Here is a 20331-nt window from a genome sequence, read left to right on the forward strand (position 1 = left end):
CTGGCCCGGCGGGGGCAATCTGCCCGCCATCCTCACTGAAATGACCCCAAGCCACATTAGGATGGCTGGGGGGTCTGCGGCGGACGGAAAGACCTTCCGCCGCTTTTCTGCCGGTCGCCTTTGCGACCGCTGGAAAAAGTGCGTATATATGTTGGCGGTGTCAGCGAGACACCGCCAACCATATTACAATGCTTGCGGTCCTATGCCTTTCAATGCCGCCGTGGAAAGGCATACGGTCTTTGCTGTGGGGGCCCGTTGCGGGCCCCCAGGATGAAGGGGGACTGGGGGGTGCACATGGGGGGTACCTATGGAACCCCCTGCATTTGCATGCACAATGCGTCAGGCACCACGTGGTGCCTGCCGCTTTGTCAATGCAAATGCAAAATATGCATTTTTAACATTGCTGCGGGTGCTGCTTAAAGCACTGCCCGCCGCAATGTTAAAAATGCATGACGCGCCCGCCAGTGTGACGGGCGCATCATAATGTGCACTGCGGGACCTCCCGCTTATATCGCGGGCGGTCCCGTTTCCCGCAAGGATGGCGGGCGGACAAAGTCTGCTCGCCATCCTAATAGAGCCCTTAGTGTTTTAAAGCCTTCTGGTACCTAATCTCGAAGGTTCAAAACTCTACATAAAGATGTTATATTTTATGTTCACTCATTATTTATGTTCATTTATTGTTCTATTGTTATATTTTCATTCATGTACCTTAAACTAAGTAATGTTGTCATTGCATCTTTCAATTGTATGTGCTTAGCAGTTTAGAATGTTGGGCTTGTACTAGCCAGTATAAGCTGAAGCTGATAGAAGAAACACTCGGAGTGCTGTACTTGTATAAGAATAAACTTTATTCTTATTTATACTACGTTCTCATCTTTCATTGGATGCAACATAAATTTGGCGATGAGGTGGTCAAGTCAGCACTCCCTGAACCCATCGCCTTTGGCCAAAGAAGATCCTATCAGATCTACAGTGTTTCCTGCTAACTGATGGAAGACCTACTCATCTTTAAGAACATTTTCTTCAATTGAGATAAGTTTCCTGATAAATCTTCATTTACATTCAGCTTTACTCAGAAGATTTTTACAAGCTTTTAAAATCTATAATTTGCGCCTTTGAGTCTTACTCTACTGGGAGTTTCAATTTATTTGATGCAGGCTCGTAGTATTTGAATTCTCAACTTGAGCTTTTTGATATTTAACTTTCCGCGGTATATGCTCTATTATTACTATGGATTCATATTTTATCTACTGGGAGCTTCGCTGCATTTGTTACTTGTAGAGTTGCTCAATTGAATGTTAGACTATTTGCGCGAGATTTAGGCTTGTTTCTATACATTTAAAATTAATTTTCGTTACATTTTTGATAAAATATATTTTCATTTTGAACCTCTAGACACTTGTGAGCTTAATCGCATTTTTTAAAATGTTACCGGCTGAATTGGAACACTGTGGTCTTCATTTTTGTCATCTTCGTGTGAGCGGACATCGTCATTCCATTCAGGAGTCCACCATGAACATTCTGCCGTAACTTCTTTCTTCCATTGCTCATCTCGTTGGTCAGACGCTGCCAGTGAGAACGCTGGAAAGACCCTTCATTCATCATCTCGTTGATTCTTACGCATCTACGTATCTACGTATCTACGCTTCAACACTCTGACGTTCAACGTAGCAGCCATTTTCTTGTATTTCACAAAGGAGTTTTTATCGGAAACTTTATCGGAACTTTACCAGATCACAATTTTGAACTAATCATTAACAGATGCGACTTGATGATAAACTGGTATTTATACCCTGCCTTACAAGATGATATATTCGTCAATAAGAGACTTTATAGTTTTATTTTCTGTGCATTCTTACGCTGATATGCACAGCTTCTTTGTTTAATTAGACACTTTAAAGTTTATTTTCTGTGCATTTTCACGCTAATTTGCACAGCTTCATTGTTTAATTCAGATAATATTCTGATTTACATACTAAAATACACAATGTTTGGTTAACATTAGTATTTAAGCTAAAGGTTTCACTTTAAGGTTACATCTTAGTTTCTTTCATAAAATAATAATTTAAATGTTATTCTTATACTTATTTTTCATGCAAAGTAGGAAGTTTCAAAATGATTTAATAATTAATATCTAAAGTTTTCTGTTTTTCACAAGATTCTTATTGTCACTTTACCTGGTATCTCCATTAGTCATCATGGCCTTACAAACTGCAGTACTTCCTTCACCGTTTCTCCCTGAACATGGCACACCTACAATTAAATGGGTCCAAAGGTTTAAAGCTTTTAACAGCTACATAATAAGCTATTGATGGGGTAACATTTCCTCCTACCAGGAAAAATGCCATGCTATATAGCGCTTTGGGTGCAGAAGGACAAAGACTTTTTGATCATCAACCTGCAGTTTTGCGCCCACCTTCTGATGATTAGAATGAATACACTGAGGCAATTGCGAGATTAGAATTTTTTTTTAAAGATCGGCCTAGTACAATTGTTGAAAGACATAAGTTTTACACCAGAAAACAAAGAGAACATGAAAATATTGATACCTTTTTAGCAGAATTAAGAATTCTTGCTGCGTCTTGTGAGTTTGAGGGTCCTATCGAACAGTATTTAAGGGATCAATTAGTGGTAAATTGTTTTAATAATGAAATTCAAAGCAAAATCTTATGTTGTAGGAATCCTTCACTTGCTGAAACTTTAGAGTTGGCAAGAGGCATTGAGAGATCTGTCTCTGCTTCTAAAGAATTTAGTAATATTTTTGTCAAGCCAACTATTACTGAATCTGTTAATAGAGTGTCTCAACACTTTTCTCAGATTTCTCATAAAGATAAATCTTTTAGCAGAAATGAGACAAAGAAAGAAATCTCTCCAGTCTTTCAGATGTGGTTCAAAAACGCATCTTGCTAACTCTCCTTCTTATCCTGCTTTAAAGAAACAATGTTCTAATTGTAAGAAGATTATAATCCATTGATATGGTTAATCCTCTCGAAGATTCAAATGTTGGGAGATCCCGTATGTGATATGAAAATTGGAGAGGTTCCTGTGAAAGTAACAGTTGACTCTGGTTCCCCTGTTACTATTCTGTCTGATATATTTTTCTTTAAAGAATGGAAAGGAATTGATCTAATACCTCCTGATATTCGTACAGTAGCATTCAATGGACAGGAGATTGTTATGATGGGTTATATTAATGATAGTCTTACCTTTGAAGACAGGATCATTGAATCTAAAATCTATATAGCAAATAAGGGTTATAATATCCTTGGTTGGAAGGATCAAGGGAAATTTGGTATGGTGTTAAGACCTGGTACTGATAAACCCATTTCTCTTGATCGTTCCAAGAATGTGAGTTCAGTGATCACTGATGGATTATCATTAGAAGCTGTGATCAACAAACATTGTGATGTTTTCTCTGATAGCTTAGGTTCAGTCAAAAGATTTGAACATAAAATAATTTTGAAACCAGATGCCTTTCCTACTATTCACAAGGTTAGACATGTCCCTCTCAGTATTAGAGATAAACTAAAAGATCTCCTAATCAATTATGCAATGATGGAGTTATTGAGCAAATTGATTCATCATTATGGATTTCTCCCATTGTAGTCGCTCTTACAAAGAATTGCGATGAACTCAGATTGTGTATTGATCTGAGATCACTTAATAAGAATATTCAAATTGATTGTTTTCCCTTACCTCGCATCCAGGACATGTTGGCTCAGTTAAAAGGAACGAAGGTCTTTTCTACAATAGATTTAAGAGCCGGCTACCACCAAATTGAATTGCACGATGACTCCAAAGATCTGACTGCATTTAACATGCCGTTTAGTGCTTTCAGATTTTTGAGGTTACCGTTTGGTCTGGCTTCTGCAGCTCTGTTTTTCAGAAGTTAATGTATCAACTGTTTGGAGTTGTTAAATACGTGTTGGCTTATCAGGATGACATATTGATCTCTACCATTTCTGTGCAGGAACATCTTTCTAAGCTAGATCAAGTTTTAGGTATACTACAAAAATATGACACGACGGTAAAGAAACAAAAGTGTACATTGCTATTAGATCAGGTAGAATACCTAGGTCATGTCATCTCTTAAAGAGGTATTAGTCCTCAACAGGATTTGTTGAAGGCTATCCGTGAATGTGCTAGACCTACTAATAAAGATCAGTTAAGGTCATTCTTAGGGTTGAGCGAATTCTACTCAAGGTTTGTTCAAAATGTTGCTCTGATTAGTGAACCTCTTAGATTTTTAACTCGTAACAAGATCAAGTTTATGTGGGGCAATGAACAAACCTTGGCTTTTGAGAAACTCAAGAATTTGATAATCACTGCTCCTGCTCTCAAACCTTTTAATCAAGATGAAACTTCGTACATCACAGTTGATGCCTGTAATATTGGATTGGGTGTTGTGCTTAGTCAGATGGTTGAGGGAAATGAGAATATTTTTGCATTTGCATCACGTCAACTCTCCTCTTCTGAAAAAAACTATAGCACCATAGAGAAAGAGGCCCTAGCTTGCGTGTGGGGTGTTAAACACTTTTCCACCTTCGTTTGGGGCAGAGAATTTACTCTGATTTCTGATCATAAGCCTCTAATTTTTATGTGGAATGATAAGGGGACAAGAAATGCTTGTCCTAGGCTGGTTCGGTTGTTTTCTAAACTTTATGATTTTAATTTTGTTATGAGACACATACCGGGAGGGAAAAATTTCAAAGCAGATTTTTTTATCCAGGTGTCCATTACAGGATTCTGAGTTGGATACTGTGTTGGATGATAAAGAAGTTGTAATCAGTCTGGTTGAAGGTTTAAGATTCATGGAGAACGTAGTATCTCAATCTGATTGGGTAAAAGCCTCAGCAGAAGATTCTTCTCAAGAAATTCTCAGATGATTCATATCTGTGGGGTGGCCAAGAGAGAATCAGCTTGACAAACGGTTACTTCCTTTTTCTAAAATTAAGGAGGAGTTAAGCCTTGAGGACAATTTTATTTTGAGAGGTTCTCTACTCATTCCTCCAACTTCAACTAGAGACAAAATTATTGTGATTGCTCACAAAGGTCATGGGGAAATCACAAGCACTAAAAAAAGATTGAGGCTACACTACTGGTGGCCTGGAATGGATATTTGTGTGGAGACTTTATTAAATAATTGCATTGAGTGCTCCCATGCTGAAAAGTCTCTTCACACACATATTTCTCCTTTATCTCCAGTCAACTTTCCGAAAAATCCCTGGGAGAAGCCAGGAATTGACTTTTTAGGTCCTGTGGGTGGATTGAATCAAGGTTTCAGATTTATCTTGACAATTGTTGATTACCACTCAAAATGGGTGTCTTTCAAATTTATGAAGGATCCCAATACTGAAAATGTGATTACATTTTCGAAAAAACTGTTCAGATCTGAAGGGGTTCCTGCTTATCTGGTCTTGGATAATGGCGTGCAATTTGTTTTGCATGTTATGAGAGAATTTTGGAGTACTCTTGGAATAAAACATTTAGCCACAGCTCTTTAAAGTCCACAGGGAAATGGTTTAGTGGAAAGAGTGAACCGTGTTGTAAAAGATTCTGTGCAGTTGGCCATTTCTTTTTTTCTGTCAGTACAAGAAGTAGTAAGTGACAGAATTTGGTCATACAATAACACTCCGCACAACTGGAGTCACACCTTTTGCTATGTTGAGAGGGAGAGAGTCATTTAATGAACTTTCCCCAGAATGGGTTGTGAGTAAAACTCATTTTGGTAGAAGTGTACCAGATTTGGATTTGGTTGAAAAGAATGTGAAGAGTTCCCAAATTAAGTCTAAAGATATGATAAGAACAAACATGTAAAAAGTCAGGAATTTCAGGTGGGTGACAAAGTTAAAATAAAAAGACCTTTCAAGGTTAAAGGGTCTAGATTCTATTCGGAAACAACGATTGTTAGGGTAGGTAAACATTCAGTTATGGTTATGGGTGGAAAATGGTGGAGTAACAGAAACGTTGCCAGAGTGAGAAAGTCTGTAGAAATGGACATTAAGACACTTTCAGATGATTCCTTTTATTGTCCATCTGGCCATATGGCGTGTTCATCTTCAAACAAATGTGATTTGTCTGTTCTTAGAGATGCTTCTCATGGCATTGGTCAAAGTGTCTCACATGATTCTAGGTCAATTTCTGAAGCACACATTGAGAATGATTCTGCGTCGGTTTCGGATGCACATTTGGACAACGATTCCATTGTTTCTCCAGATGTGTGTAGTTCCTCTATTAGGTCTAGCTCTAGGTTGAAGTTTACACCTAGGTATTTGGAGGATTATGCAACTTGAATTTGTTTTAAATATTGTAAGGTGAAGAGGTGTGTTATATCTTATGTTCACTCATTATTTATGTTCATTTATTTTTCTATTGTTATATTTTCACTCATGTACCTTTAACGAAGTAATGTTGTCATTGCATCTTTCAATTGTATGTGCTTAGCAGTTTAGAATGTTGGGCTTGTACTAGCCAGTATAAGCTGAAGCTGATAGAAGAAACACTCTGTTTGGATCTGAGGGCTGTACTTATATAAGAATAAACTTTATTCTTAATTATACTACTTTCTCATCTTTCATTGGATGCAACATGTTTACCCAAATATAAAGCTGAGTGGACTATATTTATGTGAGTACTTTATTTGCCAAATATCTCTTTTCAAGCGCATAGGCCCTTTGTTTATTACTGTATTTGTTGAATATTTATATTAATAAACATTAATTTTATTATTGAGAAAGTACATTTCATGACAAAATGTGTAGTTTTTTTGTTGTGAATGTATATCCTTATTTACCGAAAAGCAATATTCCACCTAGCAATACATACACATTCCAGATACATATTTCTATAGAAAAGTGCCCACCATTTACATGGCCCATCACTAAACAAATATATCTGCAAGACATCCAACTGTGTCATAAAGGTCCAAATCGGACCTCAAATAGCCCATCCTTTATGTCTCTATAACAATAAAAAGCATTTTCTGTCTTACATATTTCACGTCTTAACCCACCATTCTTCGAATCACGCATGATTTTAATGTTTATTGAAAAAAGGCACATTTACATTTAGATGGAAGAGTACTTACAATGGCTGAAGAGGTTCAAACCAAGAAATTCAGCTGATGTTATTTTCGTATTTGGCAAGACAAAAGAATACGGGAGCCACCATACTCTGTGCAAAATGTAAGGGCCTTCGTTATCAAATGGTTGTCCTATACTAACTACATATCGAGCTTTAAACATTATGCTACCAACATATTCTATCCCAAATATAATTACAAAGACATCATGAAGTAACTATATTTTATATTAGAATATTGGCATGTTGGGATCTCCATTGAAGACAATGAAGTGGTTCAGGGCTTATAATGGCTTGCATTAGCCTTGTATTCCAACATTCTAATTTTTGCATTTCTGTATATTTTTAATTTAGAACATTAAACGCTTTGTGGTTGCAATGTCATGATAGCCTTATAGCTCTTCTGCATCAGGATATACCACTTGTTAAAAGCCCTTTCCCTCGTTATAGGCCCTCACCTGCGGCTTCGGGCTACAACTCAGATTTAGGGCCCTTAACAATTGGTATAGCCCATGACAGCGGGATTTAAGACCATAGTATATCACCTAATGTCAGCTCCACTTTTTCAGCCACTTTGTCAGGCATAATGATCTATCAATCTATCACCTTCTGTGTAGGCCTCCTAGTTCAGAACACAATTTGATAGTTACATTACAATGCTGGTTCAGGAGGTTCAAATTTCCTGAATAAAAGGGATTTCAAAACTTAGATTACTCCGCCAACCTCTCCTGCATCTTCAGATCTATTATCATCTCGTGTTTCTCATAAGCGAATAGTTAATGAGTCTACCCACTCTGCCAGACATTCACTTGATTTATATTTCTATCAAGTGATTCCTGCCTATTTCGTAGCAATTTATCAGACCATTTATTTGTTCTGTAATCTCAGAATTAAAATAAGATTTGTCATCAGCTGAGTTCTTTTTCCACTCTTTACGTAGATTAGCATGCTTTTTCCAATATAAACACTAACTACCCACTGCCATAATTAACACTCCCTATGTAATGCACTGTAAGATGCTCAGGTTAATAAATATGACTTCTACTACTGGCTTTTACCTACTTTGAATTGTATCACGCAAGTACAGGCTGTTACTTCTCACCAAAAGACACCTTATGTTACCCAGACGGCAGGTAAAAGGTCATGTAAGTTGTCCCAGAGAGCTCGGTTATATGACAAAATATTGGGGCATATTAGCAAGAACCTCGTTAAAATTATCGCAGTTTTAGCGGCAGGAAACTGCCACTAAACCGGCGATAATGGGCTTGCTAATATGTGTTATAGAATTCCAATAGAAGCCCAGGTTAGATGTGCAGGACAAGCCCATTATCGCCATTTTAGCCGCAGTTTCCTGCCGTTAAAACAGCGATAATTTTAACGAGGTTCTTGCTAATATGCCCCATTGTTTTAAAAAATATTGTGACACACTAATATTGTGTCTACAATGCTGTCAACAAAACTATTGCGGTTGCATACTTTGTGTGTCCATTACAGAATATTTTCAAAAATCTTATGCATATCAAAATATACAAATATATGGCAACATATGCCATTTCTGTTAAATATTAAAATTTAAAGCAATAATAAAAATAAATAATTTGATTAATCAATGTACAATTACATATATACTTAAAGAAATAAAAACAACGTGAAAACAATTGTAAAAAATGGCATTAAAATGATTATTATACATATTTAAATCATCATATATATGGATGTAACAGAAATATATATCACATCATTTAATTAAAAATAACATTAATACTAAACCAAGAAACATAAAAAAATCATGTTTTTGAAACCTGTTAAAAATGTATATATATATATTAAGAATCAAAGGTAAACAATAGTGGAGAACATTTTGGACTTTGAAGGAGTCAAATGTATTATTCTGACTCAAACGTAGGCACTGTAGTAAAAGTATTAGACTTTGAAGAGGTCCCGTTTACCATTCCCAATCCAAGGTAAACAACATTAGAGAAAGTAATAGACTTTGGAGGCTTTAGGTTTAGTATTCAGACTCTACTCAATACAACAGTATGAAAAGTGTTTGATTTTGGGGTGAGAGTGAAATTTTAAAATTTAACTCCAATGTAAACAAAAGCAGCAAACGTGTTGGGCTTTGAAGGGGTGCAATTTAATATTCACACCCAAACATAATCAAAAGCAGGGAAAGTGTTTCACTTTGAAGGAGTTGCATTTGCTATTCCCACTCCTATCTAAGCAACAGTAGAAAAAGTGTTGGACTTTGGAGGAGTTCGCTATACTACTGCAAATCTTAAATATGGTTACAAAAACATTTATATATAAAACAAAATACAAACATGTAAAGTTAATTAAAATAGAAAATATATCAATTTTACAAAATACTAGCATTTTAAAATCAAAATAAATACAACTCCCTCCTTACGACCCAGAAATTCATCATAAATAATTGAACACTAAAATAATTCGGTTTTTTATACACATACATAACCATATAATGAAGACAAATAATACATATGAAACTTTTTCTTAAAAAATTAAAACTTACCAATGACTAATAAAGTAACAAACAATAAATGATTGAAATATTTTTTTTATTTAAATAATTCACATAATTAGTTATCAGTCAATAATTGAATTAGCATATGAAATACAAAAGATAAAATAAATAGTTAAACAACTTCCCACCCTCACCTTTTGCAAACTCCACAACCACTAATGAATACAAAATTACTAATTAAATTGAAAAGTTACAGGGGGTGTGGCCAACTGCCAAGCAAGTTGGCTACTTACTTGAGCAACTCCTTCATTGCACAGACCTTAACTCCCTTATATCCATAATTATGGTCAACCCCTCTGCTGGGAAGCCTAATTTTTAGGGGCTACTGGTTGCAGGGTTACCAGATCTCCACTCATTTCTGGAATCGGACACCCTACTCTCCCACCATGGGGGGTGGCATGCTGTATGGGGCTGAGTCATGGCTTCAATTGGGTGACGGCTGCATGTAGCCCACAAAGCAGTGAGGTGGCAACAGCTGGCTGTATCGGAGGTGGGTGGACTGCACAGGAGGTTTCTCGCATGCCTGTCTGCCCCAGACTTAATTGGGGTGAGCAATTGCACCCCGGCAGAACTCGGAGAGGCCCGAGGGACCTACACCCACTCACTGAACTCTCTATATGCCAGCGAGGCTGGAGGAGCTCACCTGAGGCCACGTTCTACACCCAGGGAAGCTGTGAGCTGCTTAGGGATGGAGGTAGCCCCACATGGCGCATTGTCGACTACAGCACTAGGCCATGGTGTTCCCCTGCCCTCCTAAGCATCAAAGACGGTGGAGGGTTCAGCCATCAGGGCCAGCGATGTGCTGTGGATTGCAGCCCGTCATCACAAAAAGGGGCCCCTGAAACCGCTCTACGCTCCTCACCACCACTATGTGCAGAAAGAGGAAACGTGGAGGTGAGTGAAGCCAACCTATTCCAGTGATGAGTCTCTGAACTGCTGCCCCTCTAGTAGCACTGGGAGCTTATGATTAACTGCCTCATTGGGAGGGGGAGAAGAGGCATAATACCCCCCAGGTGCCCAGAGGACTGCTTGCACATGTGCTGCCACAGTGATCAATCAGGCACTTGAGAAACTCCTGCAGATGAGTTTCTGGCCAGAAGCTCAGATAAACGAACCACAGTGTGCAAACAAGACAACATGACCGCCCCCCATCTCCAACTGAGAGTGATTCCAGTAGAGCTGAGTTGGGGAGTCTGCTCCCGCAAGAGAGAGGTGATTTGGTCTCCGGGTGACTAAGGTGATCGGGGGTGAGTAGAGGGAAAACCGACTGGCTGCAGACGGGCTCTGGACTTAGCCTGAGCCACCTGGCTGGCGATTGTGATTACCTCAGCAATTACTCCCTCCTCTTGTTTTCCGCTGTGACGCACGACAATGCCTATCATTGGTGACAATGATTGGAGGCAAAAATGCGTGGTGAGCACGCCCAACAAAATTGGATACATTTGCTCTCCCGAGAGATCAAGCTGGTACAATGATAGCATGAAGCAGCTTAACCCACGGACCACGCGTCATTCAACAGAGATGGTCTAAACCTCAAAGACGTTATGGCAACACTGCAAGACATTTGCAACTCTATAGAGACAAAAATGTATTCTGTCTACACAGAGGCCACACTGATGAGGGCCAATCTAAGCAACATGGAAGCTCGGAGGAAAGAAGCAGAAGACTCCCTCACCACTATCAAGACCAAAAATCGACCCTAAAAATCAGGTCAAAGAATTGCGTAAAGCTGTGGAATACTAGGGGCAAAGCTAGAAGACTTTGAAAGCCGCTCATGCAGGAACAATGTTCGCACAATCTCTTTGTTGAAGACCTCATAATTAAGCACTTACAACCCAGGAGCCTCTACAACTATTTTTCAGTCGAGCGAACCCAACTGTGTTGTTATATTATTCTCTCTTTTATAGCGCGCTAATCACCAGGGGGCATCTCGGCGCTTTCGTCTGGGTCACCTCATTGGCGGAGTTGTCGAGGAGCAGGAGTTTCTTAAAACAGAAATGCTTTTAAGTGTTTCCGGAAACTAAGATATGAAGGGATTTCTCGTAGTGATTGGGGAGACTGTTCCAATATTTAGGGGCGATGTACGAAAATGCCATGCCTCCTGATCGCTGTCGTCTAATACGGGGTACCTGAAGTAGCTGCAATGAGCCAGATCTTAACAGGCGAGATGGAGTGTATCTTGCTAGTCTGTCCTGGAGATACTGAGGGCCTTGACCTTGCAGTGCGCTGAAAGTGAGGCAACATATCTTGAAAACCGACATTTGCTTAATCAGCAGCCAGTGCAGCTGACGTAGCAGTGGCCGAGAGGGGGAGCCTACCGGCATATTCAGGACCAGCCTTGCTGCCGTGTTCTGAATGACCTGCAATTTTTGCAAGGCAGTGGCTCCCACCTCAGCCAGCAAGGCATTGCCATAATCCATGCGGCTCATGACTGAGGCCTGGGTTATGGTTCTCCGATGTTCCGTGGGGATAAAAGGCAGAATCTTTCGCAGTAGCCTCAGTCTGTAGTAACATGCCCATGATATTGCGGCCACCTGGTCATGCATGGACAGGGACTGGTTGAGTTTTATATCCAGATTGTTTACACATGGCTTTGGAATGGGAGGGGGGCCCAGTTGGGATGGCCACCACTCATTGGTCCAGACCGCGTCAGCCTTCCCGAAAAGCATGACTTCCGTCTTGCAGGGGTTAAGTTGTAAACAGTTGGAAGTCATCCACTGAGCAATTGTCAGGATCCCTTTAGCAAAGCGGGTTCTGTCTGCTTCGGGATATTGGCCGATGTTAAAAAGCAGCTGGGTATCGTCGGCGTACGATATTATTTCAAACCCCAGGGCTTCTACCACCTTAGCCAACGGAGCCATATAGATATTAAAGAGCGTGGGGCTAAGGCAGGAGCCCTGGGGGACACCCTTATCCAATGAGGTTCTTTTAGATTGGTGGGGACCTAGTATGATCGTTTGAAAACGATCTGCCAAAAAGTTCCGAGGCCATTTGTGGGCTAACCCCCGAATGCCGCAGGCGCTTAGCCTCTCCGCGAGCCTAGAATGAGAGATGGTATCAAAGGCAGTGGAGAGGTCAAGCAAAATCAAGATGGCTGAAGCACCACTGTCCATGTTTATTCTCAAGGAGTCAGTCACAGATAGAAGAGCCGTCTCTGTGCTGAATCCTCGGCGGAAGCCTGACTGTGAGGAATCCAAGATGTTGTTCGATTCCAGGTATTCATTCAGTTGGCTATTAATCAGGCCTTCCAGTAGTTTACCCAACAGAGGGAGCAGGGAGATGGGGCGGTAATTAGCCAGTTCCGCCGGGTCGGCCGTGGGTTTCTTCAAAATAGGGCGTACAAAGGCCTCCTTCCACGAGGCAGGAATCACCCCCTCCCTAATGGAAAGGTTGAATATTTTTTGTACTGTAGGGGCTAGTATATGTGATAGAAGTGACATAGTTTTAGGTGGGCATAGATCCGTTGGAGACCCTGATTTGGCAGAAGTTAACGCCCTTTGGGTCTCTACTAAAGTGATAGAGTCAAAATGTTCAAGAGAACAGCTAGGGCTAACAGGGTCATCCTCAAATTTGTTTAGAACGGGTGGGCAAGTCTGGATGTCCAAGGGAAAGTTCGCATGGATCTTTTCAATCTTTTCATAAAAGAACTCGGCCAGTGAGTCACATAGATCCTTCGTCTCAATAACTGGAAAATTGCATACCGTGGGTTCTATGAACTCTTTTACTATATCAAAAAGGGCTCTGGCCGAATTTTGGATTGCAATGGTCGGGCACCGTGCTGCCTTCAGATTCCGATGATATGTGGCGAGTGTGGCTTTGTATTGGTGTTTTGTTCGCTCTGTTTTTTGTGTCTCCATTGCCTTTCCAATTTTTTGCATGCCGACTTTTCCTGTCTCCAGTCTGAAGTGAACCATTTAGCTGACATACGGCTAGGAGTGGGACTAGGTTTATGTTTCAAAGGGATAATGGTGTCCAGTGCCTCCTCCATCCCCTTGTTGAGTCCTGACAGTCTATTCTCTACAGCCAGGTCTTCTAATCCCTCTGTTAGCCGGAAAGCCATCTCAAAGGCCGAGGGGTAAGTTTGTCCCATTGCCTATAAGCCTTAGGGCCCATGACGTTAGGAAGGCCAGAGGGGGCCTGGGTTGGCAGTGTTCCAGCCGCCCGTCAAATCCCAGAGCGCCATCTTGCCCGCTTATTGTTCACATATTCAACTATCAAGACCGAAATGCAATCTTGCAGATGGCACGCAGTGCTCCACCAGTCATCTTAGACAATGCCACCATTACCTTCTTCCCTAATTTTATACTCAGGTTCCAGAAATTACATAGGGGTTTAGTTGAGGTTAAAAAGGCCCTGAGCGAGAGTGAACTCAAATACTCTATGATGTTTCCTGCACAATTGTGGTAGCAAATGGAAAGACCTAGCATTTTATGCCCCTAGATGCATCCTGGGACTGGCCGGAGACTGATGGGTGGGGTGATGCCCAAAGAACATCCCCAACAGCAGCGGTGGGAAAACGGCACCAATGCCCGACAGTGAAACTGATCATCCTCACCAGCAGCTTCACTCACCACAAAGCCAAGATGGTAAACTAATCAACGGGAGCTCCACAAAGAAAGAATAGTTTGAAGGGGGGCTGAGATTGATGACACAGCAGATCACACTGAACCAAACAACCATCTGCAGTGAGTGATGGTTTGCCCTTGGTAGCTATGAAATGGAAACACTGTAGTTGGAGAAGAGCAACTTTTAAAGGAGGATGGAAGACTTTGGTAACACTTAATCCTTCTGAATTTGTGGAGATGGGTGGACATCTCAGTGGTTGCTACTATTACCTAAAGTTTGAAATATGTTTTGCGGCAACAGACACTCTGTACCATTGGGAGGGGGCAGTTCAAAGTCCTCTATGCAGGAAAGCAGTGTGGGGGAATTGTTCTGGGGTCTTCTATGTTTCCCTGCTTTGTTTCATTTACCGCAAGCACATTGAGGCACACAATCACTTACACTGGCTCACAGCACCCACCGTAATTTCCCTGCCCAACCTCTGATCCATACTACTAAGATTGGGAGAGGGAAAGCACCTAAGACATCTGTGCACATTTGGCCAACAGGGTACAATGCTCATATCCGACTCATGTCTTGGAATGTCAATGGCCTGGTGGACAAAATTAAAAGAGGGGTGGTGCTGCCGTAAATAAAATGACATTCCCTATACCTAGCTCTCCTCCAAGAGACGTACCATTTTGGGCTTCGCCTCTCAGGCTGTGGAAAGGTGGTGAACTAAAATGGTCATCCATGTGGGATGCTCTACGTACCGTGACAAGCTACCAACCAATTTGGTGTATGCATGTGTCCATCTATGCATTTGAAGACAAAAAGCAGACTTAGTGAATTGGTACATCAAAGGGGGCTGAGATTTGATTGTGAATGAGATTAGAACTTAGAAGCAAATATTATTCATTGCAATTTATTAGTAATTTCAAAGTCTTTGGAATAGGCGGGCTAGGTAGGTTTAGGAAATGTGGAATAAAGATAGGATGGTCCGCAACTGCGATACTTGTCTATTACTAGTTGCTCTGATCTAGGAAAGTTCAATGTTATTGCAATTGCCATTTCCTGTCAAAAAATCTTTGTGGAGTGATTATTTAATATTTAGTTACGACCAATAATTTTGTTGTCTCTTGAATTATGTCTTACATCAGCATCCAGGGGAAAGAAGAGATCATCCGAGGCGGATGCTGAAGCGGATGGTGCCTCCCAACAATACTCCTCGTCCGATTGCTCTGCTGGCCCCTGTAAGTGCTCCTGTTGTTAATATTAATATATATTTCCCTAACTTTTACCACTCCTTATTTTGAACTATTTCCTAATTAATTTTTTTCCCAAATCATCTTTGATCTTTTCAGCTCTAAATTCTTGTTACCCCTGCATCATCCTTTTGACTTACTTTATATTTCTATTGTCTGTATTTTACCTCAAACCGTCTCTGTTTGTACTAGTCTGTAGGTTCTTTTATTCTGTTTTTTCAGTCAGCTCATATTTTGTGGCCTAGTGATGGCACTGTAAGATTCAGAGAACCCATAGGTCATGCTCACTTACTACTACTAGTACTCCTATTCTGCCATGCGAATTGCATGCCTAAGTAAGGTATTCAATACATGTTTATTGAGAAGAGAAGGCTTTCTTTTACTTTCTCATGCCATTGCTCAGTCAGTAAGATGAGAGAGTGGCCATAGTCATGCTGGACACCCCAAAGATTTGTCTTCTTTTCATCTAGGCCTAGCATTATTAGCAGCAGTTGATGGTGAACTGATTACTGTACACTTTGGCTGGAAGGAAAAGTATGACGAGGAAGATAGTGCCCTTGCATTTGCCAACCAAGACATTATGTCTGTTCAGTAGGCAATCCTTATTTCTTTTCAAAACGTCAGATTGATCAATAGCTCTAGCCATTCCAGTCCTCTACATGTTGTCTTTCTTGAGAAGGCTTTTAAAAAATTGCCACCAATTAAATGCCCAACTGGATATTTTTGATAGAACATACTGTCTGTATCCAAATTATAGTGCTGGGTGTGGTGTATGTATTTTCAATTTTGCTACAAAGAAAGAAATATGGGGGGGGCTTATATGGCATCTAAAACATGTGCAATGTGTTTTCTAGCTGTACCTACTACGAGTGCTGGGGCCAGCGGGGATTGCTGTGCCAGCCAGGAAGCACATGTGGCAGCTGCAGGAGGTGAGCCAGCACCAGTGACATGTGGTGGTAAATCATATTGATTGCTTATTGACAATTATTTATATAATCACTGAAAGGGTGTACACTGTACTGTTGAGACTTATGAACAATTGTACACACCCCTCTTTACTTAGCATATACAGCAGGAGTTGAGTAACTAATGGCCTCTTCTATCTTCAACTCAGCAGAGAAAGTTTCACGAAGAGTCAGACCTTGATGGGTTGATGGAAAAGGGAAAGGAATATGGAAGGAGGAAGAATGGGTGAAATGTAATATGACTGGAAGAGAAGGATGTATGGGTGAAAGGATGCATATACTGTAGGTGGCTGAATGGGTGCATAGGGGGTGAAGGATGGATGAAAGGTGAACGGATGCCTGCCTGGGTAGGTGAAAGTGTATGGGTGAAAGGAATCCTCCGGGGATTTGATGGGTCAAAGCAAGGGTGGTTATATGACAAATGTATGTTGGTAAAAGGTTTATTGAGAATGAGTTATATTTAGATGGATGGATAAATGGATGGATGGTATTCATTAGTGAAGACTGGATGGAGAGAATGTAAAACCTAAACGGTGACTGAGTAGCAAAGCCAAGGGTGAAGAATAATAAATACTAGAAGACCTATGCAATGATGAATGGAAAAATCCCTGGGAAGAAATGTAAACAAGGATGTTTTTTTATAAAAGATTTTTGATGAAAAGGGTTGAGGTTGTATTCCAGAATACTCCCATGACTCACAGTAGTTTTCAAGCGCAATATATATTATGTATCCTTCCTTGTACAGACCGATCATCAAAAATCGCCTCCCTCTTAGTCCCTGCCCATGGCATTTTGCCAGTGACAGCAATGGGTAACCTATCAGTTGCATGGTTACATCGGCGGCACTGCATTGTTAGCTGTGCAATGTACGTCTGCCTCAGCCCCTTTACAAATTTCATGGCATTGCAAAAAAAAATAATTGTGTTTGCCTTCACTCCCAGTGCCTACTCATTCACTTCCAAGTACATAAGTAACTCCAGTCCTTTCCTAACTTCCTTATTCTGTCCCATCCTTTCATTAAATCTCTTTCCTCTGGCCAAGTGATATATTTTATTATTGCTTCCATAAAGTATTAAGTTAGTTCAAATCATTCCATTTCGACAATTGCTGAACATAGTGATTCACTACTAGCAAAAGCTTCGGCACTTGATGATGATGATTATGATCAGTAAAACTTCTATCTGTCCGGCCTATTCCCTCTAGCTAACTTGTAGTCGACTAAGTTAATACATATTTTCCTTACTGCCAAGCAAATCTATTTTGTTGCGAACAAGTAATGTCAAATGTGGTGACAGAGGTTGAGGCCAGGGATTAAAGTGGGAATAAAGAGTAGGTGACTTTGCATTTTGTGGCTGAGATAGTCTGTAATGAAAGTGCCAAATACAATATCATGTTCAATAATCCTTTCCCTGTAATGTAGTGCATTGTTTTTCATCTGGGCAGCCAGGAGGATGTCTGTCTGCATAATTATCTTCGTTATAATTAATTAGTAGTACCTCATGTGACGTATATCATTCATAGAAACTATTCATCTGACTTTTTTGTAGTCAGGGTGAAATTGAAGCATTTAACAGAGCATGGCCATGATAGGAAAATGCATAATTATTGCCTAGTACAGCTGCCCACCTGCAGACATTAGCAAAGTAACACGACACAAGTATGTCTGTCTAGGGCACAAGCTGAGCAGGTAAGCCTACATCAATTTAGCTCAGCAAGAGAGAGAAGAATACTTGTGTACTCCATAGTGCTTAATGCCTGAAACTATAATCACATCAAAATCAATTGGCCCTAGGAATCGAGGATACCATCAAATATTATGTACTGCTAGTGCTACTGTGCCACTATGTAATTTTATGTGTTTTATTAAAAGTATTGGTTACAAACTGTCTTTTTTCTTTCTTGATATAGCTATCCCTGCCAATCCAACACAACAAACCAACAGGCAGGAGGTAGCAGCTAGGACAGGTAAAGAAAGCTGAAGGCTATCAAGGGCAAATACCAGCAGCTGGTGGCCGAAGGGGAGGTAGCAGCTGCTGCAGCCTCAAATGCCACAGGCCTCAGCCAGGCCCCAGTGCCTCTGGTGCCATGGTCACAAGGAATCCGCCTGCTGCCATTCTACCACTGCTGCTCCCCCTATGGAGTGTTTCAGCGGTGCATGCTCCAGAGGATGGTGTGCCTGGAAGCCAGGGTGGAGGAGCAGTTTGACAAATTGGAGAGGAAGCACCTAGCCCGCGCTAGGCCTCTCTTGTCCCTTATTTAATCTTTTGATTTGTGGGTGGGACTTGTTTAGGAGAGGGTGAGAATGTGGGAGTTGGGGCATTTTTGGGGTTTTCTTATTTATTTCTTCATTATGGACAATTACGTTTTTGGTGTTGTGGGTTTACTAGTTTATATGTGTTAGGAAAATAATGTTTTTATAGTTGTACATGTGATTTAAAAAAATCCTATTTGGGGGTTACTGTTTTACTTCACACTGCTTCCTTTGCGGCAGGCCCTCAGAGAGTTTTTAAAATCTGCTGATAGTGTAACAACAAAGAAATAGGTTTGCGATGTCCTCACTTGTCTTACTACTATCTCCTCCTAGTCTCTGCAGTCTGCAGTTATATTGAACCCTAAGGACTCAGAGGGGGTGTGGGTGTGTGAATTTCCATTGTATATAGAATATTACCCTTCAACAATGAATCCCCCATAGTTCTTATCTTACCTGTGATTAGACGACGCAATGAAATGAAATGAAATGAATTCGTACTTGTATAGTGCACTTGTAGCCTGAGGTGTCTTGGCGCTGTACGCATACCACTGTGGAACCCTTCCTGGCTTTTCCCTGTGAAATGCCCACTCCTGGGCAACCCAAGGTGAAGCCAGGCATCCCAGCGCTGTTGGGGCCGTTGTGGAGATTAAGCAACCTATTGCCCAGAGTTGCAGAGTGGGACCTGTGATTAGAATAGGCACCGAGGCGAGAATTATCAGGTCCGAGGAAATTGAGCCTAAGACCCGCCAAGGCGGGAATTGAACTCTGGTCCCGGGCCAGACCTCTATATCAGGGTCTGCTGCTCTAACCATTGAGCCACACTTCTCCAATGGCTGCATTGTTTCCCAAATTGCCATGGTGGTGGTAGTAGACAGTAGGTACATACTAGCACACTAGTCAAATAGTTAAAAAAACAGACCTATATGATAGCTTTACAAAAAAAAGGAGAAAGTGTCCAGAAGGAGACTAGACAACTAGTACACATAAAGAAGAGGAACAATAGCGAAAATATGATAAGCAATGCTAAATTAAAATAATTAGAATGGTGAGCTAGGAAAAGTTACAAAATGAAGTTGACTCGAGCTATGAAGTGGGTAAGCGTAACCTGTGATGCTGGAAGGATGATAATGCTGGCAATTCTGAATTATGTTCCTCTGAAAACAACAAACAACAAAATATTGAATACTGTGGATGGGTGGCTAATCTAAGTATTGCTAGTGTGGGCTGTACTTAGAGCTGAAGAAGATACTGGCCCTGCCTTGAGTTGATGTTGCTTTCATCACATCCACCAGACCAAGTGTGTGATCAATTTATGGTGCAAATTTAATTTAGTTACCCCTCAATAAATCACACAGCCCGGGGGAAGAGGGTTAGGGGTTCGATGAATGGATGGGAAGGGGGATTCGAAGGAATGGTTTGACAAAGACAAACACTACACAAGAACAACATTCCTCCTAGCAGCCTACCATCATAAATCTGTTATGAGAGGAATAGGAAATGGAGAAATTATGATGAGTAGTACAGGTAAACCAAATCAAACTGTCCTTCTGCCCCTGAGAGACAGAAGTTACATCATGTTCTCTTGTACCAAGTTTTGAAAGTTAGCAAATAAAATTAAAATATCTGTTGGAGTCAAGAAAAGAACCATATACAACACACACAGTTCTAATGATTAAGGAGAAA

This window comes from Lissotriton vulgaris, chromosome 5, assembly GCF_964263255.1.
Source record: "Lissotriton vulgaris chromosome 5, aLisVul1.2, whole genome shotgun sequence".
Taxonomy (NCBI): domain Eukaryota; kingdom Metazoa; phylum Chordata; class Amphibia; order Caudata; family Salamandridae; genus Lissotriton; species Lissotriton vulgaris.